The following is a 26846-nucleotide window of genomic DNA, read 5'->3' on the forward strand; positions in this document are numbered from 1 at the left end:
AAAGAGGGTATAATGTGATTAATATAGGTTGATTAGAGTGACAGCAATGAGTCTGAGCTGCATCTCCTCTTAATTAATTGTGTCATCCACTTTTCTGTTTACGAGGATCCTCTTCATATCCTCCCAAGCATTTCAAGAGATTTTTAAATGCATATCCTCTCTTTCTTAACTGTGGCTGAACAAACTTAATGCGACATGTAATGCGAAGCAAGCTCTCAGTTGGGTTTTACATAACGACAGAATTTCCTTGGAATAATTCATAAATGTCCTAAATGTTAATTTTCTTCAATATAATTTCATAATAAATAAATATCTAGCTAGTGAATTGGTTTCAATATAATACCCCACCGCTCAATATTCAATATAATTTCATAATAAATAAATATCTAGCTAGTGAATTGGTTTCAATATAATACCCCACCGCTCAATCCCTACATTCATTTACCTGTATCACCATACAAACCAAAAAATCTGGGTTGCGTGATTAGCTAACCCTTATAAAGAGATGTACATATAGAGAGTGTATAACCAAATAAGTTCTTCATATTGAATATAGCAGATATATGAGAGTATTAAAACAGTGAATTTTATTAATATAGTTTTGTGATGAAACCATATTTTCCTATATTCATAGTGTATCATATAAAAAACCATATCGCCATCTGATTCCATTGTTACCTGTTACATACAAAAAAAAAGAGAAACATTTATACAAAAAAGATCATAGAGTATATGCATAACTATCTTAGAAACGTGAACTCCACAACACCCAGAATATTTCCCTCCATAAATATATCCATATGCACTTCTCCCACCATTCCTTGAAGTCCTTTCTTTGAGAGCTCATCCGCAAGCTGGTTATGCTCTCTGCCAGTGTGATTGATTGGAGGGTTCCCGAGCTGAAACCAAAGACTTTCAATTCTCCTTAACCAACCAAGAAGAGCTGATTGTTTGATCTGTGCCTTGCCATTAACATGGTCCATGATAATCTTTGAATCCCCATATATATGGATGTCGGGGATATTGAGAAAACTTGTGAGCCATAAAATGCCCCATAGAGCCATTGCCTCTGCCTTGTTATTCGATCCCATACCAGCATTCCAGTGGACTCTGTATTGTAATTCATTTGACATCGCTATCCAGAATCCACAACCGCAGACATTGTTTTGTGTCGCTCCATCGAAAAATCCAATCAGGTACACCATGTGTGGGCAGTTGCTCCTTTGTTGATGTTTTTTGGGTATATTCTCATGTACAGGAAACAGTGTGTATAATGATATGATCTTCTCATATACCAGTCCGAAATCCTCGGCAGAGTTCTCAAATATGTGTTTATTTCTCCATTTCCATATATTCCAGAAGAATAGGAGTGGAATTATCCTCCAGGCAGGCTTCTGTTTACTCCACCACCCCATACAATCTGCAATGTCAAGAAAATGATTATAAGGAAAACCGTAATGCATTGCCAATTTTTCCCATACCTGGATCGTGTGATGGCACTTGAGGAACAAATGATCATTGTTTTCCCCCTCCTGTTTGCAAATCGCGCATATGCTTGGCCCGTGCCATTTTCGCTTTTGCAAGTTCTCCCATGTAAGGTTTTTGTTGTGGAAAACTAACCATGAGAACAGAATGATTTTGTTAGGAATGTGAGTTTTCCAGAAAGCATATAATATCAGATCTTCCATACACCTGCCACCTCTACCACTCAGAGAAATATATATGTCAGCCACCATAATATTTCCGGCCTTCATTCTTCCCGACCATGCCAAACTATCACATTGTTCCTCCCGGCATATACCCAGTGCTTTTAAGCCAGCACTAATTTGCATCCATTCCAAAGCCAGATTACCGACCATCCCCAGTTCTTGTGGAGTTTTCCATATAGGAGATCTTTCCCACCATGAATTAATAAGTTGGTTCCAGAAATAAATGCCTTTTCCATATAAAAAACCAAGTAAAAATTTAGATATACAACAATCCCCGTCGACTCCCAGAATTTTATCCACCCCAATGATGATAGAGTGACCAGATCCCATATTCCACACCAGGTGTTGAATAAAATATTTTGCAACCTTTTGAAAGTTGCGCCATATGGCCGATCCACACGAAATACCAATGTTGTGCTTACGGAACCAATATAGAAAATCCAGGTCCTTCAAATATTTTTGTTTGATCACATTGCTCCATATACCAGACCCAAATATAGCTCGCCATAAGGATTTCATCAGCAGCGAACATCCAAATGTTCTAAGGTTCATAATACCCCAGCCTCCCATTCTTTTTGGGCAAGCAATATGTGACAATTTGGTCAAGTGGAATTTATTATGTCCATTGCAGCCTACCCAAATAAAATTAGCAATAATACGATTAATGCTATTAATGATGGCCTGAGGAATGTGAAATAAGTGTGCCCAATATACCCCTAGTTGGGTAAGAACAACCTGTGTGAGGATCGCGCGTCCACCCAAAGACAAGCAATGATATTCCCATCTAGAAACTCGTTTGAAAAACTGGTCTACCAACCATTGCCAATCATTGTTTCTATAGAAATTTGGTTTTATGTGATATCTGAGATACTTCATACCATTTTGCATCGGTTCTACCTCAATACCAAACAGATTCTTAATATATTCAATGACCTCCATATCACCCAAATCATGATAAACAATAGATTTGTGCAAGTTCATATTCAAACCAGTTGCTATAGCAAAAATTTTAAAAATATGGAAAAGATTCAACCATGAGAGACGATTCAACATACCCATGATGAGCACATCATCAACGAAAAAACCATGTGATATTTTGATATTGTTCCCCATTACCAGTGCCTGAAATTGATCATCATCCACCACTTTTTTGATTCGCAAACTCAAGCCGTCCATAGCCAGGATGAATAAAAGAGGAGAAAGTGAGCAACCCTGTCTCAGTCCCTGTCCAACCCTGAAAAAGCGAGTAGGATATCCATTGATAATCATTGTGTAATTTATATTCAAGACACAGGCCATGACCCATTCCATGCATCTAGGTTGCAACTTGATTTTATGCAAGACTAGTCGAAGATAGCCCCAATCTAAACAGTCATATGCCTTCTAAAGATCCACCTTCATAATAGTAGCATTTAAGTGCTTTGTATGTATCAAATGCATGCATTCCTGAGCAATCGAAATGGCATCATGTATTTGCTGATCCTATAAAAAACCATATTGCTCAAGTGATATAAATCTAAACAGAATGTTCCGCATCTAGTTGGCTATGGTTTTTGAGATGATCTTATAAATAAGATTGCATAGAAAAATGGGCCTGTAGTCTTTGAAAGCCATGGATGGGTGCCTCTTTGGAATGAGTGCTATATATGTTGAATTAATGTGTTGGGTCCCTATAATGCTAGTGATTACCCCATTACTATTGTAGTTGTACCCCTTATTAATATAGTTGTGCCCCTATTATCCCCATATTGTTATTACTATGCCCCATAAAATCCCTCTATTGTTATTTTTGTGGCTTTATATTATTATTGTTAGGGCGGCTAGGTTATATTGTGACTCCTTAGACTCCTATATATAGAAAGGAGGTTTTGTCATTTGAATCATCCAAGAATTGTTCATTTATGTAATGTAAAGGAGGTTTCCCCCTCAAAGAGGCTGAATTTTAAGTCATTGATCTATCTTTTCTATCTTTTTCTTGAGCTGGTTTCAAAACATTTGGTATCAGAGCTTTGGATTCTAGGGTTTTGCTGCTCCAAACAGGTCATCGTGGCATTTTTGTTGTAACGCTTTTTCTGTGATGTTTCAGAAGTTTCAAAAAAACCCATTTTAGAAGAAATCGTGCTGAACCTCGGGTCCAAATTTCAGACTTGTTCGCACTATATTTGCGGAGATATGATCTAAGGAAGTTAGTCTTTTTTGCAGACTCCTGAATTACATTCCAAAAAGGTGACCTGGGGAAAAGCGTCATAACTTTCTCTCTGGGGATCGGATTGAAATTTCGTAAGAAGTTACAGAAGGAGGACAAATTGTAGTTTCTTGTATGCATTTTTCAGATCCAAAGGTCGAAACAGTGACTCGTGCCACGTCGTACAATTTCGCTCTACTGAGCTAGTCTATAATCAAGTCACTGTGGGAGATTTCATATAACTCTTCCTTGGAGAATCCAATTTGGGTCAGACTTGTGGCATTGGAAAGAGGACACAGAGGGCTACTGCAGGTCACAAATTTATATCTAGATGATTGGAAAGTATAGAGATACATCAGAGGCAATATCGAGCTCCTACAAAGTGAAAAAATGTGTGTAGATTTTCTTAAATTTTTGCTTAAGCTTGGTTTGAAAATTTATTTTGAAGGAATTCAAAGGACATAGTAGAACACTATTATCAGTAATTGATGCCCCGAGGAAAGAAAATGCAAACACATAGTAAGGAACCTGAAAGATCTAGCATGACTCATGAAGAAGAGGAAGAAATGCAACATGATATATCAAAATTACAAGACCAAGTGCAACAATTGTCCCTTGTACAAAAAGGAACGGAATCTAAGATGGATGGTTTAAAGAAAGGTGTAGAAGCTAAGATGAATAACGTGGAAGCTAAGATGGATGATTTGAAGATAGATTTGAAAACAAACATAGAAGAATTGATGATAAATATGAATAAGTTGCTACAAGAAAGGGTCACTAATGGTGAAAGGGTAGTAAAGGAAACTCATGATGAGAACAAAAGAAATGTTAATCATGATTCCATAGACTCTAATGTTGGATCAAAGACCCACCATATTCCAAAAATCGATATGAGGAAGTTGACGGCAAGGATCCCGCAACATGTATATTACAGATGGAGCAATTTTTTTATCTCAATAATGTGCAAAACACACAAAAGGTACATATTTCAACTTTATATTTGGAACCAAATCAGTTTGTATGGTATCAATGGCTTTGCTCTCATAAACAATTTATCACTTGGGCAATTTTTACGGAAGAATTGATAGCACATTATGAGGATACAAAAAGCAACACTTTTTTTAGCCAATTGATAAGTCTCAAACAAAAGGGTTCAATAATGGAGCACATTGAGGAGTTCCAAAAATTGAACATAAGGGTAAAAGATATCTAGAGGAGCATAGGATTGATGTTTTCATAGGGTCTTTAAAGGATAATATCCAACATGATGTTCGCCTTTGGGAACCTAATTCATTAGAGAAGGCATTCAGGTTAGCAAGAAAAATGGAAAGCAAAATTATGGCAACCAAGAAGCATACCACTCACAACTATAAAGACGGAAGTGTTGTTGCCACTAGTCTTCCACAACCTATAAGGTTGACACCACAACAATTGGAAGAAAAAAGAGCAAAAGGGCTTTGTTACAGTTGTGATAACAAATACACTAAAGGTCATAAGTGTGCTGAGAAGAAATTATTCTACATAGATTGTGAAGAGGAAGAAGAAAAGGAGCAAGAAAGGTCAAAAGAAGAGGATATACTCCAAGAACAAAGCCTAGATAAAGAAGAAATGAATCCAACCATATCTTGTAATGCATTGGCAGGAATTACCACTCCTCAAACCATCAAGATAGAAGGACAAATCAAGAAGAAAAAGGTAATAGTGTTGATTGATTCAGGAAGTAACCACAATTTTATTCATTGTAAGGTAGCAAGAGAATTGAATTGCTTCTTATATCCAGCACCAGAGTGTCAAGTGATGGTTGAAAATGGAGGAACAATAAATTGTTCAGGAAAGTGCCATAATATCAAGCTATCCATGGGAGAATATGTATTGGTGAGCCCAATGCTTTCCATTCCAATGGGAGGTGCTGATGTTGTACTAGGAGTCTAATGGCTACAATACTTGGGTACAATAGCTTTTAATTTTCAAGAACTTTTCATGAAATTTTATGTGGAAGGAAAGGAAGTTGAATTAAGGGGTATTGGAGGGAAACCAAGAAAGATAATCAGCTCTAACAATATGACAAAGCTTCTAAAAAAGGAACAAAGAGGTGTAACTGCACAATCATGTTCGCTAGATGTGTCCAAAGTGGAATCATCTATTTCTCCAGATCTCCAAAAAGTCTTGGACAATCATTCCAAGGTATTTGAGACTCCCAAAGGTCTCCCACCTATTCGTGATCATGATCATGCTATTCATCTGATTCCTGGAATTTTTCCTCCAAACATCAGGCCGTACAAATATCCCTATGCCCAAAAGAGTGAAATTGAACGTATGGTTGCAGAAATGCTAGAGGTTGGTATAATTCAACCAAGTCAAAGTTCTTTCTCTGCTCCAGTAGTATTGGTGCACAAGAAGGATGGATCATGGCGCATGTGTCTGGATTATAGGGAGCTCAACAAGCTCACTATTAAAGATAAGTTTCCCATTCCTGTCATTGATGAATTATTGGATGAATTGCATGGATCAATTTACTTCACCAAGTTGGATCTTCATTCAGGATATCATCAAATCAGAATGAAGATTGAAGACATTCCGAAAACAACATTTAGAACTCATGAGGGTCATTATGAATTTTTGGTCATGCCTTTTGGCCTTACCAATGCACCTTCAACATTTCAAGGTTTGATGAATTCAATTTTCAAACCATTCCTTAGAAAATTTGTGTTAGTATTTTTTGATGATATACTAATCTACAGCAAGTCTTGGAAGGATCATGTTGAACATGTTGACAGGGTGCTACAACTATTGGAGGAGAAACAATTATATGCAAAAAGATCCAAATGTTTCTTTGGAGTACAAGAGGTGGAATATCTGGGTCATATTGTATCTCATGAAGGAGTTAAGGTAGACCCTAGCAAAATTAAAGCCATTAAGGAATGGAAAATTCCCACATCCATAAAGCATCTGCGAGGATTTCTCGGGTTGACAGGGTATTATCGCAAGTTTGTTAAGAATTATGGGAGAATAGCAGCACCTCTAACAACATTATTGAAGAAAGATGCATTTTCATGGACTCCAGAAGCAACAAAGGCATTTGAACATCTTAAAGAGGCAATGTGCCAAGCACCGGTCTTAGCTACACTGGACTTCACAAAAACCTTTATTGTGGAATGTGATGCTTCAAGAAATGGAATTGGTGTTGTTTTAATGCAAGATGAAAGACCCATTGCTTTTGAAAGTCATCCAATCAAGGGAAAGTTTTTACACAAAGCTATTTATGAGAAGGAAATGTTGGCAATACTCCATGCACTTAAGAAATGGCGACCCTACCTAATGGGAAGACACTTCAAGGTAAAAACGAATCATGATAGCCTTAAATACTTTTTAGAACAAAGATTATCCTCTGAAGAGCAACAAAAGTGGGTCACAAAGATGTTGGGTTATGACTTTGAAATCATCTACAAAAAAGGGAAGCAAAATGTGGTGGCAGATGCACTCTCAAGAAAGGATGAGGATGTGGAAGCATTGTTGTGCACCATTTCTATTATCCAACCAGATTGGATAAACGAAGCAAGGGAGGAATGGAAGAATGACGAAGAAGTGTGGGAACTTATTCGAAATTTACAACAAGATTCCAATATGTCTGATACATTTAGCTGGCAAAATGATTCATTATGTTACAAAGATCGCTTATACCTCTGTAAGAATTCCTAGCTAAAACAAAAGATTCTTATGGAATTGCACACTTCTCCCTTAGGAGGGCACTCAGGATTTTTAAAAACTTACCATAGGGTTAAGAAGGAATTTTTTTGGGATGGCCTTAAATCAGATATTCAAAAGTTTGTGGCGGAATGTTTGGTTTGCCAAAAAAATAGAGTTGAAACAATTAAGACATCGGGTCTATTACAACCTTTATCCATTCCAAGCCAATGTTGGGAGGAGGTTTCAATGGATTTTATCACAGGTTGACCCAAGTCTGAGGGAAAGAGTGCCATCATGGTGGTAGTTGACAGACTTACCAAGTATGCACACTTTTGTGCATTATCACATCCATTTAAAGCCAGTACAGTTTCTACTGCATTTATGGAAACAATTCAAAAGCTACATGGAAACCCAAAGATTATTGTAAGTGACAGAGATCCCATTTTCACTGGAAATTTTTGGACATAATTATTTTCTTGTCTTGGTACTCAGTTAGCTCATAGCTCATCTTATCATCCTCAATCTGATGGGCAAACTGAGATAGTAAACAAATGTTTGGAAGGATATCTTCGTTGCTTTGTATCTGATAAACAGACACAATGGGTCAAATGGTTTCCTCTGGCTGAATGGTGGTATAACACTTCCTTCCATACAACAACAAAAATGACCCCATTAATGGCACTTTATGGGTATCAACCACCATCCATCACATCATATTTAAGAGAAAATTCTAAGGTTCAAGTACTGGAACATCACATTGAACATCAACAAAAAGTCCTCCAACTCTTAAAGGATAACTTCGTGTTGGCACAGAATAAAATGAAACAACAGGCAGATCAACATCGTAGCGAAAGAAGTTTTGATGTAGGTGATTGGGTATTCCTACGGCTACAACCATATAAGAAAATGTCCCTCAAGCAAGCTAAGAAGGATAATAAATTATCACCAAAGTATTATGGTCCATACAAGGTGTTGCAAAAGATTGGTACTATGGCATACAAATTGGAGCTTCCTGCGGCTTCTCGATTACACCCAGTTTTCCATGTTTCATGTTTAAATAAGGTTATAGGTGACAAGCTCGTAGTTCAAACCATTATTGCCAGAACTTGACGAGGAAGGAAAAATTATATTGGAACCGGAAGCAGTCACAGAAACAAGAACTCGACAGCTACGAAATCGATCAATTTCAGAGTATCTTATCAAGTGGAAGAACTTATCCGCTGAAGATTCCACATGGGAGGATGAGAATTTTATACAGAAGCATCCATAACTTCTCAAGTGTTGAGGACAACACTTTTTTGAAGGAGAGGGGCATGTTGGGTCCCTATAATACTATTGATTACCCCATTACTATTGTAGTTGTACCCCTTATTAATATTGTTCTGCCCCTATTATCCCCATATTGTTATTAATGTGCCCCATAGAATCCCTCTATTGCTATTTTTGTGGCTTTATATTATTATTGTTAGGTCGGCTAGGTTATATTGTGACTCCTTAGACTCCTATATATAGAAAGGAGGTTTTGTCATTTGAATCATCCAAGAATTGTTCATTTATGTAATGTAAAGGAGGTTGCCCCCTCGAAGAGGCTGAATTCCAAGGCGTTGATCTATCTTTTATATCTTTTTCTTGAGCTGGTTTCAGAACATAATGAGCAGGTGGATTTTCCCCATAATCCTTGACTCCACCATTTTCAGAAGGTCTCTTTTAAAAATATCAAAAAAAATGAGTGAAAATTTCAAGAGACCACCCGTCCGGGCCCAGGCTTTTATCCCTTTTAAATGCTTTTAATACCTCCAGTAGCTCCTCTTCAGTGACTTCCTTGTAAATATTTTCATTATCATTTTCATCAAACATAGTGGGATATAAGTCCACTACCCATAACATGGCTCCCGCATCAGCCTCCCCCTTTCGTTCATAAGCATTTTGAAAATGTGCTACATTGGCCCTACTTATCTCCTCTTGTGACTATAGGCACTGACCATCTTCATCATATATTTCCCAAATGGAATTTATTTTGCGCCTATGATTTGCATAGTGATGGAAGAACTTCGTGTTTCTGTCCCCTTCTTTTATCCATAGTGCCCTGCTCTTCAGACGCCATGTGGATTCATTAGCTGATAAAATACCCTTCTTCTTGAGCTCTAATTCATGTATATGAGTCCTGATATCATCAGGAAGTACATGAGAAATCATCCAGGGCAGTAATGAGTCCAGTTCCTACTGGATATCCCTCAGATCCTTCTGTTGTTCCTTAGCCTTCTTTTTTTGCCAAGCTTTAACTTCCCTTCGAAGGATGCCCAACTTTTCCAGAATGTGTTCCATAGGGGAAGCCCCCAATATATGATCCCGAGTCCATATCTTATGAACAAAAGTATTAAAATCCTAGTCTTCTAACCATGTTCAGTTAAATTTAAATGGCATCCCATGCCTATAAACCTCCTTCCGCCATTGCAGAGTAATGGGCCTATGATCAGAGAGATGGTTATTGATAACTTCCACATGGATGTTGCCCAGACGCTCCATCAAGCTCTCGTGCAGAATGAACCGATCCAGCCTTTTCGCAACATATGTCAAACCCTTTCTACCATTATCCCAAGTGGGAACCATCTTCGATGGACATATATCAACAAAATTGTGCTCAATAATTGCCTCACGAATCATACCCGCCAATGGGTCGATTTTCCTAGACACCCCCCATACTTCATCCAAACCAACAGTGCAATTGAAATCCCCCGCAATAATAAGTGAAGCAAGATCCATAATACCAGATGAAAACAACTCATCCCAGAAAACCATCCTATTCCTATATGGACCATATAAGTTCAAGATGTGGATACGGTCCCTTTGCCCATGGAAATATCCTTCAATTAAGATCCCGACCGAACATGAGAAAGCCTTAGCCCAAACCCAATGTGGATCCCATAATACCACAAGACCTCCAGATAGACCAGCTGCGGCTGTGGCAGCAATGTACCATTCTAGGACATTTTCCGGAAGTATGCAATAACATGTGAAACCGAATGCATAGTTTCTTGAAGCAAAATGATGCAAGGATATACAAAGAGAAAAAGGTGTTTAAGAGCCAGGAACTTAGAGGGGGTTCCCAATCCTCGAATATTAAGCGATAAAATGGAAGTCATGGCACACCCTGAGTGGGCATCTGTGCTCCAAGGGCTCAAGAGGTAGGTACATCAACGATAGGCACATCAATTAAGAATCTATCAATAAGGGAATTTGAAATATTCTATTTGGCATGACCCCTAAAATGATGACTTCCACAGTTGTTCTTGCGTCTAACAATAATGTTTCCATGTTATGAAACCATCTCACAAAAAGATAGAAAGATAGATCAACGCCTTAGAAATAAGCCTCTTCAAAGGGACAACCTCCTTTACATTACACAAATGAACAATTCTTGGATGATACAAATGACAAGACCTCCTTTCTATATATAGGAGTCTAAGGGGTCATAATATAATCAGAGCCGACATAACAATAATAATGTAGGGGAACAATAATAACAATAGTGGGCTTCCATGGGGTACAATAATAACGATATGGGGACTACATGGGCACAACAATATAATAAGGGAGTTGTACTAATAAAAATAAGGGGTTACACTAGTAGTATAGGGACCTAACATGCCCCTCTCCTTCAAAAAGTGTTGTCCTCAATGCTTGAGTAGTTCTTGATGCTTCTGTATAAAATTCTCATCCTTCCATGTGGAATCTTCAGCGACTAAGTTCTTCCACTGGATGAGATAATATAAAATTGATCGATTTCATAGCTGTTGACTTCTCGGTTTTGTGAATGCTTCAGGTTCCAATATGATTTTTCCTTCCTTCTCAAGTTCTGGCAATATTATTGGAACTGGGATCTTCGACAACTTTTGAATGAGTTCCCACCCTGCTTCGCCATTCTTCCATTCATCCCTTTCTTTGTTTATCAAATTTGGTTGGATAATTATACCAACCTCTACCATTTCTGCAACCATATGTTCAATTTCACCCCTTTGGGCATATGGATATATATAAACCCTGATGTTTGGAGGAATAATTCCTAGAATCAAATGAATAACATGATCATGATCATGAATACGTGGGAGACCTTTGGGAGTCTCAAATAACTTGGAATGATTTTCCAAGACTTTTTGGAGATGTGGAGAAATAGATGATTTTGATGTGGGAACCATTAGTGAACATAATTGTGCAATTACACCTCATTGTTCTTTCTTTAGAATCTTCGTCATTCTGCTAGAGCTTATTATCCTTCTCGGTTTCCCTGTGATACCCCTTAATTCAAATTCCTTTCCTTTCGAAGAAAATTTCATGAAAAGTTCTTGAAAATTAAAAGCTATTGTACCCAAGGATTTTAGGATTTTAGCCATTGGACTCCTAGTACAACATCAACACCACCCATTGGAATGGAAAGCATTGGGCTATTCAATACATATTCTCCCATAGATAGCTTGATATGATGACACTTTCTAGAGCAATTTATGTATCCCCCACTTACAACCATCACTTGACACTTTGGTGTTGGATATAGGAAGCAATTCAATTCCTTGGCTGTCTTACAATGAATAAAATTATGGGTACTACTCGAATCAATCAACAATATTACCTTTTTCTTCTTGATATGTCCTTCTATCTTTATAGTTTGAGGAGTGGTAATTTTGGCCAATGCATTACAAGATATGGTCGAATTCATTTGTTATTTCTCTAGGGTTGGCTCCCAGTGCATATCCTCTTCTTGTGTCATTTCATGAAATTTTTCGTCATTAGGAGGCCTTTCTTGTAGTAGATTTGTCTCACCTTCCTTCAAACCTTCCATGTCTTTCTTTAAATCTTCCATGCATTTCTTCCAATATGCTTTCATACCATTGATGTCAGCTTCCACAGCATAGATAAAACTATTTATCTTTTTCTTCTCTAGAATATCATTTACCCTTATATTCAACTTTTGAAAGTCCTCAATGTGCTCTCCCATTGAACCCTTTTGTTTGAGATTTATCAATTTGCTAAAGAAGGTGTTTCTCTTTGTATCCTCATAATGTGCTATCATTTCCTCCGTGAAAATTGACCATGTGAGAAGTGGCTTACGAGAACAAGGCCCTTTATACCATAAAAATTGATTCAATTCTAAATATTTAGATGCAATACTTACCTTTTGTAACAGTGGTACACCATGTAGATCAAAATATTTCTCCATCTATAGTATCCAATTTACTGTATCCTTGCCATCAAACTTCCTCATCTCGCTTTTTCTTGATTTTAGGAGCTCGATCTTGAAATGACTATAACTCTGTAATTTTGAATCTTTAAGTTTTGAAATTTTGGCTTGTAATAGCCCTCTGAGTCCTCTTTCTATCTTCGTAAGTTTGATCGCAATTGGATTCCCAAAGAAAAGTTTATTCCCAATCTCCCATGATGACCTAATTATAGAATACTTCAGTGGAGTCAACTTGCACCACATGCCACATGTCACTGTTTCAACCTTAGGTTTTAAAAATTATACCCAAACAAGATACGATTCGTCCTCTTTCTATAACTTCTTACGAAATTTCAATATAATGCACAAAGAGAAAGTTATGATGATTTTCCCAAGGTCACCTATTTAAGATGTAGTTCGGGAGTTTGCAAAACCCTAACTTCCCCAGATCATATATCGGAAAATATAGCGAGCCAAGCTCTGGAATTCAGACCCAATTTTTAGACCGATTTCTTATCAAATGGGTTTTTGTTTTAGCTTCTAAAACTTCGTAGCGATAAATTTATAGAAAAAATTCCATGACGACCTATTTTAGATGAAATTATGGAGCTTGAAAAACCCTAAATTTATCATCTCATATCTCCGAAAATATAGTGTGACAAGATCTAAAATTCGGACTCGATGTTCAACACGATTTCTTCTCAAATGAGATTTTTTTTAGCTTTTGAAACGTCGCAGAAAAAAAGTTATAACGAAAGTTCCACGATGACCTATTTGAAGCAGTGAAACCCTAGAATCCGAAGCTCTGATACCAAATGTTATGAAACCAACTCACAAAAAGATAGAAAAGATAAATCAACGCCTTAGAAATAAGCCTCTTTGATGGGGCAACCTCCTTTACATTACACAAATGAACAATTCTTGGATGATACAAATGACAAGACCTCATTTCTATATATAGGAGTCTAAGGGGTCATAATATAATCAGAGCTGACATAACAATAATAATGTAAGGGCACAATAATAACAATATGGGGACTACATGGGCACAACAATATAATAATGGGGTTGTACTAATAACAATAAGGGGTTACACTAGTAGTATAGGCACCTAACATTCCAGCTGAGGTGGGACTAATATGAGGAGAAGATATTCCTAACGGCTTATGAATGGTAAGAGTGCACAAGTCTAGGGTTTTCCTTTGTAGAAGATAGTCCAAATCACTAACCACGAAGTTGGTGGGAGAGGCCAGTGGGGTACTTGGATTTAGGAATATGCGGAGGTGACAACTATAGGTAACATATGATGTAGAGGGGACATCATGAGTCAAAAATAGTTTGGGAATGTCATGACAAGGAGGAGTGATTCCCAGGGAAGGAGGTTGAATGGTCTGACCAAGACAGTTAGGTCTAGGTAAGTCTGATTTCTCAAAGGAAAAGGGGGATGACGGGATGGTGACGGGTGAGGTGCCATATCTCGAGGACCCATGAACAGAAAGACACGAAGGATGAGAACCATGATGCATACCTGAGTTTCGTCAAGGACCTCTGCCATGATAAACTAAAGCACCTTGTTGTGTCTTCATTGGCACCCCCATACAATTTCAGAGATTGAATTGGCCACCCATGTGCTATGGACAATGAGTGAGTACGTGCCCAGTGTGATGGTGAAGGGAACATCGAAATGGAACCCCCCAATAATCCAATCTCTATGTTAGATTAGTCTCCCCCCAGTGTAGCGCTATATGGTCTGGGAAGCCTCCCCTATACTCTTTCTCAATAAGAATCCATGCTACTCGTTTATCAGGAGCCCCCAGGCACTGGGGATCCACATACACAAATTTCCCTATAGCGTTTCCAATGTCCTCCAAAGCCTTCTTTGTCCATAGCTTGATAGGCAGTACGGGGAGCTTCACCCAAATTAACTTATTCTGCAGGGTGTTGTTAAGTGAATTAAAGTCGATAAACCAGGAATGAAGTTCCAGAAAACTGTGACCATCAATCCATGGGATAGCTTTAATCTTCCACAAGTCTTCTTGGTTGAGGTAGTGGAAGTTATACCAGCCCCGAAGAAACCACACAAACATCGACATGTATCCCAGGATAGTTTTCCACTTCTGTATTACCCAAATTCTCATATCTGAATCACACCTTTCTCAGAAATGCCAACGACCAACAAGGTTGTGTTTCTGCAAACTCGTAATTCGGTCATTTAACTTCACAATGTCGAAAAATAGTGTGGGTGGTGGGGACATTTTTCTAACGGATCAAACATGGTGCATGGATCATCGTTCATTCCTTGCATGAGTGCCACCCCACGGATCTAGGGACGCATGGTCACCATCTGGAACAGATACATCCCCTAAAATATTGTGCCAATCATCTAATGATTGAGTGCCACACTGGTGCCCACCTCCATAAACATTTTGCCTACGTGACTCAGCCTCCATGATGGCCTTAATAAAGGCCTCCTGGGCCGATATGTCTGAATCAAGGACATCCATACCCCCCAACCCAAAAATCCACCACATGATTGACAAATGTGTGTAATTAAATTCAGATATCAGGAGATGGTGACAGCTAGTAGATGAATGCAATAAAGAGTAATAATACCAATGACCCTCCCAAGTGCAATGCTGACATACAACATAGGCTTCGAGGCATTTACACGAACATGGAATAATTCCACTTAAGGATACGCCAGCATAACATCTCCCAAAACAGGATAAAGAGGATATGTTAGGTTATAATAAAGATATGTCAGATTGGAGAGAATGCCGAGAAACCCAACATAACATGGAAGGCTGACCCAAATCGCTGCAAGTATATTATGGCATGCGTCTAAATATATGAGAGGATATATGGCCACCTACCACCCCGGCAATATTGAAAATTCTGAGGAGATACCAGAATACGATGCCGTAAATTTCAGAGACTATAATGGGAGTATCAAATACTATAATGGAAGTAGTAACCAAAGAGCCCAAACCACCTACAGAGGAATAAAAGGAGCTAGTCTCTGACACAATAGCAAAGACAGTAGCAGCCCATACATGTCAACCATGTATCACCCAAATGGAACCCAAATTGTTTGCATGGTTAGGAGATATAAAAAAAATTAAAACACTTTCGACCGAGAAAATGTAAACAAGAAGTAAACAAACAAATTTTCTCCTCAAGTGATTCAGGCAAGCAATAGCATAAGAAAGACTTAAATCCAGAATGCATGAGAGTACTTAGATGTAGGAGAAAAATGAGAAACGTATATATGATATAGGATGAATATGGAAATGGCTAATAACAACAAGATATGTAACAATTCCGACCACAAGACACAAATACAGAGCCTAAAAAACATACCCGGATAATAATGTCGGTTAGCCAAGTAAATGTTATGGCATCTTAAATCCTAGAACATCACTAATTTCAGATACATCCTCACATATAAGACACCCATAGCCATATTTAATCAAACCTGGTCATATTAAATCGCTGAGGATCTTGTACATTCATGACAGTCCAGCATCTCGATCTCCCTTTGCCTCCTTGGCTGTATCTCCATCTTGTTATGGCCTATGCAGGTCTCGAACCTATGACCTTCGCATTATTAATCAAAATGTTTGTTGATACAGGTGATAACATAGAGACAAGTGAGTGAATAATGCATGAATGATGATGAAACTTTTCTTTCGATGTGTTGTGTAGGATATGTGTTCTTTAAGCTTTATAAACACTGGTGTGTTAAAATTTATGAACACACTTATTCTTACTCTTCATTGCATGTGCTTCTTTGATCCTTGTATGACTTTCCTCTCATCTATGTTTTACTTCACAATAGCTTGTCAATTTATGAAGACACTTATTCTTACTCTTAGTTGCAAGTGATTCTTTTATCCTTGTATCATTTTCCCCTCATCGATGTTTTACCATAGATTTTCAGTAAACACTTATTCTTCTTCCTAGCTACATGTGATTCTTTGATCTTTCTATGCTTTTTCGTCCATCTCTATTTTTTTATTTTTTTTGCAGGTATGCTACATGTCCCTATGATAATAGCAAGTCTTGAATCAAAAACTTCCTTATCTAATTAACCACCAATCAAAAAGACTCAAAATAAATCTACTTGAAAATTGGCTCGAGCCACATTTACAAAATAAACCCTATCAGCCAATCATATATAGGGACCAAAATAAATCCAATAGCAAATTGGTAAAGCTGTACAATATTGAGAGAAGTTACATAAGGGATCAAAATAAATTTAGTGGGAAAATCAGTAAAACTTTACAATACTGAGAGAAGTTACATAAATTATGTGGCAAATTGGTTAAGTTTTACCATATTGAATGAAGTTTTTTTCTAGAAGAAAAAAGCAAAAACATGTTTTCATTAGATGTGAATTTTTTTTACATCTATCGCATGCCTTTCCTAAGCTAGATTGTAAAATCCATACATATGACCAAAAAATTGACCACTTATATCTCAACGGAGCATTACAATAAGACTTTCAAATACATACTCATTTTCGGAGCAAAAAACATAACAAAACAGGGATATACAGAGAGAGTACAAAATTTCTAGGTAAGAGAATGGAAACGCCTCTCCATTAGATCTCAAAATAACCTTGGCCACAAATGATACCATTGACCACATATTCATAAACCATATGACCATCTGAGAGAGCCATACCGTGCTTGGAAAGAGTATTTGCCTCCTTGTTTTGTTCCTGGTATACATGCTGAAATGGCACATCAGGTATGGAAGACTTTAGATCTCGAATTTGCTACATCTAATAGCATAGAGGGGGCACATCCAAATCACACTTGTGTTGTATCCACTGAATTATAGAGAGGGAGACACCTATGATCACAACCTTCTCAATGCCAATCCAAGAGACACGTTGAAGAGCACCCCATAAAGCAATCATTTATGCCCTACAATTGTCTCCAAATCCACCAAATAAAAAAAATGATATAGAGAATAGAGATAAATATGAAGATATACACCATAGCCACATTTTCCCTTGTAGATGCACCATCAAAGAAACATTTGGGGAATATACCATCCAAATCAACCAATGTGACTGATCGAGAAGGAGCCTTGGGATGCCATGGACCAATTTCTTTGAAGAACACCACAATGTTGAGGGCCACCATCTTGCTATATGGGACTTTACCCTTGAAAATGAGGTTTTTCCAAGCTCGCCAAATCCCCCAAAATGTATAGAATTGGAAAACCTTGTAATTCCTAGCATGCTGGGCCCATGATATGCGACAATCTGTAATAGAAAACACTTCATAGGCGACATTTACTCCCAGGACATGGGAAACCTCCTCCCAAAAAACACCAGAAAAAGGACATTTCACAAAAATATGGTAGCAGTCTTCCCCATCTGATCTGCAAAGAATTCATCTTCCAGGTCTGGTAAATCCCAATTCGATTAGCCTATCCCAAGTCAAAATGCAGTTGTGAATGGTTAACTAGACAAAGCATTTTAATTTTAAAGGGACTTTCCAACACCACATATGTTCAGTCTAGTCAGCATATGGAAGGGGCATGATGAATGAAGAGATGTGTGTATATACTTCCTTGGCACAAATTCTCCACTTCACAATGTGACCATTCCAAACAAGCTCATCCCTACGTTGTGACGGAGTGATGCCCACTTGGCAAAGTAGGTTCTGGTAGCAATTCAACTCCTCTTCAAAGAGATGGGGAATACCAAGATGTCATGCATGGGACCATACCGAGGTGGATAGTGGGGTATAGTCCCCCATCCACATGCTGGCCAAAACTATATCAATCCCATGTTGTTTTAGGAAGAGAATCAATGGAGTTGAGAGAATATGGCATCCAAATACACACTTAATGGCATCCATTCCAATAAAAATATTTTGTCCATTCCCCACTAGCCAACGAAGGTTACAAATTAACCATGGAATTTCCTTCTTGAGACTCTACCATATTATAGAGGAATAGTCTTTCTAGGGATCCCTTGCCCTAACCCATTCCTCCATGCTATTCTGAGAGATGTATTTACCAAAACATATTTTCTGCCATAGACCATCTTCCTTGAAAACCCTCCATAAGTTTGTTTCAGAAAGACCCAGATTGAACCTCCCCGTATCCAATATGCCCCATCCACCCAAATGTGTCAGCTTAGATATCTAAGATAGCCTCATAAGATGAATCTTGCTAATGTTCTCAGAACCAAACCAAAGAAATATTTAGATGAGGGCGTCAATCTTGTGTATGATTGCCTATGGGATGTGAAAGAGGTGCATCCAATAAACAGGAATGCCTTGTAGAAAATCCCTAATCATTATAACTCGACCTCCAAAAGAAAGCCATTTATGTTCCTAACAATGAAGTTTATTTTCAAATTTTGAAAAAACTAATCCCAATCCCGATTTTTGTGCTTATCTACTTTTAAATAGCATCCTAAATACTTAAAGCCAATGTATAGGGGGAAGATTCTCACTCCAAATAACACTGCGATATTTTGGATTTGTTCTGAGTTAACCTCATCTCTAGTTATCTCTGATTTGATGTTTTTTAGGTGAAGACCGGAGGCTTTTACAAATTGATAAAATACTTTTTGGAATGATGTCCATTCCTCTATGTTTTACATCCCCACAAAAGTACATCATCCACAAATAATATATGGGACATTTTGGAATTGTTGGCAACCTTAGAGCCCGCAATAAGACTAAACTCCATCTTATCTTTTATACCTCTACTGGATGCATTCATCACAAGAATGAAGAGTAAGGGAGACAACGCAAAGCCTTGATGAAGCCCCCTATGTATCTTGAAGAATGAAGTGGGTTCACCATTGATAAAGACAACCATTGAAGCAATGGAGAATCATGCCTTAATCCATTGCACATGCCTATGTGCAAAGTAGATTTTATATAATATCATGATCAAAAATTCCTAATCCATGCAATCATATGCCTGAATGATGTCAATTTTTAGTAGGCATGCTTTTAATTTTCTGCATTTTATTAAGTGTATGCACTCGTGAGCAATAGTGATAGCATCTTGGATTCTTCTGTTAGACAAAAAGCCAAATCACTCCAATGAGATATGAGGGGACAATATTTTTTGATTCTATTGGCTAGCAGTTTGGATATGATCTTATATATAGAGTTACATAATGAAATAGAATTGAATTCATCAAATGAAATAGATTTAGATTTTTTGGGAATTAATGTTAAAAAAGTAGAATTGAATGCACCTAGAATTTTCCCAGAAATTCTAACAGCGTTCGCCATTCCAACCAACTCGGGACACATCAACTCGAAAAAGTGCAAGAATATGTCCACATGCCATCCATCAGGCCCTGGACTCTTGTCCTTGGCTATTTCCTTGAGGGTTTGGTGCAGCTCCTCACTCGAGATTGGATCATCCATCATAGATGCATTCTCATCACTTACCATCTGTGGGAATAAATTGACCAGATCCATTATTTCTTCCATGTGATCACCTTCTACATCCTTGAAATGATTGCTGAAATTTTTCAATGCTTCTTTTTTTTATTCCTTCAACTATGGAGAGAATTACCCCTTCACCATTTTTTAATCTCCATATAGTATTATTTTGTTTCCTTTTAGATGCAACCCGATGGAAAAATTTGGTATTCCTATCTCCACTTTTTATCCATACCAGCCTGCTTCTTTGACGCCATTCCTCCTCTTGTAGTTTGAGAATTTTCTCTTTTCTCATTACCAGGTTTAAAATAGATTTCTGTTGATGGTCAAAGAAATAGCCAGGAGCTATTGGGTCCATTAAGCTAACAATTTCCCTATCAATATCCAACAGTTCCTGATTATACTACCTTTTGTGTTTCCTCAACCATTCCCTTACCTCTGTTTTCATTCTCTTAAGCTTGAAATGAATCTGTTGCATAGGATCAGAAATATGTAATGGCATCGGATGGGACTAGTTTATGTTGACCAATTGTTGGAAATCAGGTTCATTTAACCAAACCGGGTTAAATTTAAATGGATACTTGGTTCGCTCCAGATCGACTTGTCATTCTAATATAATTGCATCATGGCCTGATACCTCTAAGAAGAAGTTCCAGGACTGAATGTTCTTCATCCTTTGGCACCATAACGAATCCACAAAAAATATATCGATTATTTTTGCTATGCCATTCTCTCCAATGCGCCCATTGTGCCAAGTCGGGAAAAGAGTAAAGAGGACAATGTCGATAAGAGCTTTATGGTCAAAGAGCTCCTTCAAACAGTCTACCAATGGATCCAATATTTATTTTTGTCCCTAGACTTCCTTCTCACTAGTAGTGAAGTTTAAATCCCCGCCAATAATAATTGGGCGAATATCGAGTATGGCAGTTGAATCTACCCACTCCCAAAAGGCCTTCCGATTATTGTATGGTGCATATATATTTAGTATACAGAATTTTTGGGTGATACCCATACCATATCTATTCAATAAAATCCTAGCACATGACTAATAGGCCTGGAAAGGAACTAGAGAGGGATCCCATAAAGATGCCAATCCCCCTGAGTTTCCATTCGCACTTATGGCACACGCACACCATGAAAAGAAAATTCTAAGGAGAATATATAATGCTTTATCTTTCGTTATCATTGTTTCTTGAAGAAGAAAAATAGATCGGTAGATCCCAGCCCTCTGATGTTCAACGACATAATTCTCATTGGGAGGAGTTTGTCGTAGGGAAACGGTGCTCTAAGGTCCCGAAGGGTAGTGAATACACGGGAGTCATAAGATGCATTTGTTGGTCTATGGGGAGTTTGCTACATGGATTTTGTTGTTTGTGTTTAGTTGAGTTTTGTAATTTGCATATTTTGAGTATTACACATTCAAAAATATTTTTTAAATAACAAAAATTCACAATCTAGCTCCAAATTGTATTCTCATATTTCCATTAAAAATAAAAAAACATATAATAGTTAAATTGTGCCATTTAAACAACAAAAAATAACTAATTTCAACTAAATTCAAAATTGTATCATCGAATTTCAACTAAAAAAAATGTATAATACTTTGACTATGCCCTATATGTGTGATCTAACTATTCGATGTTTTCATCATTTTCTAGTCAATTTTGCTCAAGGTTTAAGAAGGAATTGTTGGAATCATAAGTTTGAGTTGTATAATCTGAACAACCCAAGTGCCCAATAGATTTTTTAGTATGATGAATTTATTTATGCATTCAAAAATTGATTTTAAATAATAATAAAAAAATCACAATATCACCTAAAAATTTAGTGGACTATATATTTTGTTAGTTTGTGCTTTTTTCCTTATCACAAGAATGTCAGGACACTTCATTATTATAAACTTTATATTTTTATTTTATTTTTTAAACAACAAAGCTTTTGGATGGTGTCTACATAAATGTTGATAGGAATTTGGATAAAGAAAACCTTGTTTCCATAGGACTAGCAAAGCCCTTTCTTCCTATAGGACCCAAGGAACAATTGACAATAGTTTTTTCTACCACTAAGTTCTACAAACTGTGTTATAGTTTTTATTAGTATAGTAGGATTGACCATTTACCTCAAATAGTTAGTCTAAACATGAGTGCTAGACATGAAAAATACTTCTGAGTGGCGAATGATGTTAGGTAGAAAGAGTGTCTAAAGCTATCATAACATGGAAGCATCTAAGCTATTATTCTATTTATCAAAGCTAGTGCTATGATCTTGATACATTGGTTGCATAATATCCATTTATTTTGTAGTAAATTGATTAACCTATATGGGTTGGTCGCATAAGGAAACCAAAAAGGTCTCAATAGAAAAGCATGACTAAAAGGCTATTATCATAAAAAATAGTCAATTAGTGGAAGAAATGCTTTGATAATGAAAGAGAAAACCAATTTATTAAATTAAGCGAAGAATCTAATTAGATAATATGTGAGGAGTGAAGTGCACAACACAAATGAGAGATTTTGCATGTAGATATACATAGAGATAGTTGTTTAGTCTTGAAAATGTCATTCATTTCCATTACACTTTCACTATTATGTCCATTATATCACCTCCATGTCACTACTATGTCACTACATTCATCCCACTTTCATTATTATTGGGCCACATTTATGTTTTTCCAAACTTTATTAATTCTTAGCTTTTTTAAGCGAATTTGTGGTTAAAAATTAGCAAAATAATGTGCATATGCTTATAGCTAACAAGTGGATTGAGATTGTTGACATGTGTAGGTCAAAAGGAGACTTCTAGAAGACCCTTATGTGGCACTCTAAGGCCAAATTCGAATTTGAGTGGAAAGAATCATGGGATCATGAGGATATGTGTCACATCTCCTAATTGTATTGAAACTCTAAGAAGACAAGTGCCTTATCAGTTCCTATTTTGATTAGGACTCTAGAGGTAGAGGGAGAGATTCATGGACTCTCATTAATGAAATGACTTCTCATCTTTTTGTATAAATAGGAGATCTCCCTCCTTCATTTGTTAGTCTTAGCTTAGAGTTTAGAGCTTAGCTTATGAGTCTTATCTTAGCTTGGAGTTTGTAGTTCTTCCTTGATGGCTTTTGAAAGCTTTGGAGAGCTTTGTTGTACTTTGTAATTTTGAAGAATTTGAATAAAGCTTTGATGTTCTCAACATGGAAGGAGATGTGAAGTAGATGTCATGGAGCATGTTAGAATGTAAGGTAGAGTATATTTCATTTTGTAATTTTGGTTTGGTTTCATTATGTCATTTGATTGCTTTCAAGTTTGATAGATTAGATTTTCCATTCATGCAATTTTAATTCATGTAAGTGTGTTCAACCGGTTGATCGTAGATTAGTTTTTCTTTACATGTTTTTGTATCAAATAGTGACATGAGATTTGCCTCTCTGCTAACTTTGTTATTTTTAGATTTTCAATTTCAGTTATGCTTTGATTTCAATTTTATTCATTTGTTTTGTCAGTTAGTTTAGATATCAAATTCCTCATATCATTGAGGATTATCTCTAAAAGCCATAGCTTAGACTACCTGGCGAGGAATCGAACTATGAATGATGTGATTTGATTTTAGTTTCACTTTTCTGCAATTAGATATCAACTTGCTCATATCATTGACGATTATCTCCAAAGCCATAGCTTAGATTACCTGGTGAGGAATCGAACTATGAATGATGTGATTTGATTTTAGTTTTACTTTTCTGCAATTAGATATCAACTTGATCATATCATTGACGATTATCTCCGAAAGCCATACCTTAGAATACCTGGCGAGGAATCGAACTATGAATGATGTGATTTGATTTTAGTTTTGCTTTCCTGCAATTAGATATCAAATTACTCATATCATTGACGATTATCTCCCAAAGCCATAGCTTAGACTACCTGGTGAGGAATCAAACTATGAATGATGTGATTTTATTTTACTTTTATTAGTTTGTAGTTTTTGATTTGTTTGATTGCAATAGCTTAACTTTTATTTCCGTATTTAGACAAGCAGCAGAGACAGTGATTTCATGATCAATATTTCATTTTTTGTTTGAATAAGTAGCTGCATATTTACACTTTTGTTCAAGTATTGATTTGATCAATAACATGTTTTGAGATCTTTTGAAGTGCTAAGTTTTGGAAGTTACCATTAGGGACATAAACCTTGTCTTGAAATCTCTACCCATACTTGACCTCTAAAAGTATTCTTAAGACCTTAGAATAGGATTTCCATTTGCATTAGACACTTTAGGAAACCAATGAAAACAAAACCCCAAAACAAAATAAAATCTATAAAACAACAAAGTAAGAAAAAGGTAAACTAAGCACATATGGTGCACCACACTTCATCATTTTACGATACCCGGATTGATAATTTAGATAGAGAAATTTAAGAAGTTAAATTGACTAGAAAATGGTGTCTTTGAAAAATATAGTATAATTGATAACAATATACAATGAAAACTTAAAAATTTAAATGTGCTAAAAAACATAAGCGTAAGTTATATGTGTGTATTAGGAAGTAGACTATAAATTAGAGAATACAAACTTGAATACCAAAAATTACTCAAAATCTAGGTAGAAAGAGCATTTGAGCTCTTATGCCATTGATGTAGGATAAGGCTAGGAAGGGGACCTTGGTAGTTCACCATCCTTAGTTTCTGAGAAAATTGTTTAAACTATACAACTTGGTCACTCTAAACCAACAAATCCAAGAAAGCAACATTAGAAGACAATGACTCAAAAGATGATTATCACAAACAACTTATAAAAGGAAGTATTGTTTCAACAATGAAAGTGGTTCATTCAATTAAGAAGGAAGATATTTATATAACTATATGTGGGAAGTAAAGTAAATGGAAAACTTCAAAAGGGATGCATGTAGATATGTACAGAACTATGCATTTTCAAAATGTAGTAAGGAGTGATAAGAACGCAAAAATAAGAACTAAAAATATCTAAATATGTTAATAACATATATGTCACTAATACGTTTGGATTAGAAAGTGAACGAATCATAGACTAGAGAATGAAAACCAAAATATTAGAGAATTATAAATTGATATATTATTATTCGTATAGAATTCAACTATTTTTAAAGTACATGTAGGAAGTTAAATAATTAGTATCCTCATTATTTTCCATGAGGAAATACATCATTCAAAATTGATTTGAAATGCAAACTTAAAGGTGATGGTAAAATTGCAAGTAATTTTTTTATGTATTGTAGGCAATGGATCACTTCGCAAAAGACATAAAATTATGGTTTCTTAAACCTACTTAACAACATAAAACAAATACAATATACCATACCATAAACACATAATACAAAAATGATAAAGGAGTTCACCCCTCTCCTAGGCTTCATCTCCTAGTCTAGGTTCCAATGTTGGGCCTCTTTCATTAAATGCTTAAATTTGTGTTTAAATGGATTTACAACGCTCAAAATGTAAAAATTATGTCTCCAATGGCTTCAGAACTATCAAAAACACCCATATAAGCTCTTTTTTCACCTCATTTGGCCAAAAACTGAGAAATTTATGCTTCTTCCATGTTTTCCAATTTTCCACAGCTAACCATCTTACAATTTGCCCCAAACCTGGCTTGAGCGCCCCAAACCCAGAACCGGTGCACAATTTCAGCCTACAATCACACCCAACGATGAAAATTGTTGGACACATTAAATGCCCAATAACCCCCATTTTCCGAAAATTATGGTTGTATGGAAGCATGTGCCTAGGGCTGGGGCCAACCACCCACCCCTAATGGTCGACCCCAACAGAACTGGAATCGAGGTGCATTGCTTACCATAAAATTGGGACTAGGGATAAAAATCATGTGCAGAACCTAGATTTCATGCTAAGTGCTTGCAGTTGCGGCATGAGGTTCTATGGCGCCATGGGGCTAGGGTTGGTCCCTAAACTCCGGGCTCATTGCGACAACCCCCCAAAGACTGCTCTTGTGGTTGCGTTGGGTATTAAAACCATGGGTTGGGCCTTTACCTTAGCACCCTTAGCATGAACGCCTTTCTTTGCTCTTCCATGGTTCACATGTTGTGGATGAGATCGTGGGCTAGGCCCTTATAACTCCACCCTTTTCTACATGTTAGTGTCGTGGTTTGATCTGCAGTCCTATGAAATATTATTATGGGTGATAACTGTGGCTTGGGGTTGGGGCTAAGCCTCGAGCCCTTGGCTCCCTCCACCATAGTTCTTTGGTGTGTAGTGTGGTCGGGGGCTAGGGCTTAGCCTTGACCCCTTCCCCCATATGCACGCAACATCAAACTTATATATGGTTTTTTAACCATTCTGAACAAGAAATAATGTGCGCTCTAGTGGTAAGGCTCTTCGTTGCTTGGTGGGAGGTCTTGTGTTCGACTCCCCAGATGCTTGTTCACCCATAAAAAAAAATTAAAATGGCACCAGGAAGCCATGTGGCAATCATTCATTGGCCCACGTGGCTTCCAACCATTGGATCTCCAAAATCAGAGTCAACCATATAAAAATAATAAAATAACTCAAACCAATAAGTTTCAAATGTTTTTTTTTTACCAATCAAGAGTGGCCAAGTGGTAGCCTATCATTGGCCCAGAAATGTACAATC

This window comes from Pinus tabuliformis, chromosome 1_1, assembly GCF_031772625.1.
Source record: "Pinus tabuliformis cultivar Carrire ecotype Pingquan chromosome 1_1, CPIR1, whole genome shotgun sequence".
Classification (NCBI taxonomy): Eukaryota; Viridiplantae; Streptophyta; class Pinopsida; order Pinales; family Pinaceae; genus Pinus; species Pinus tabuliformis.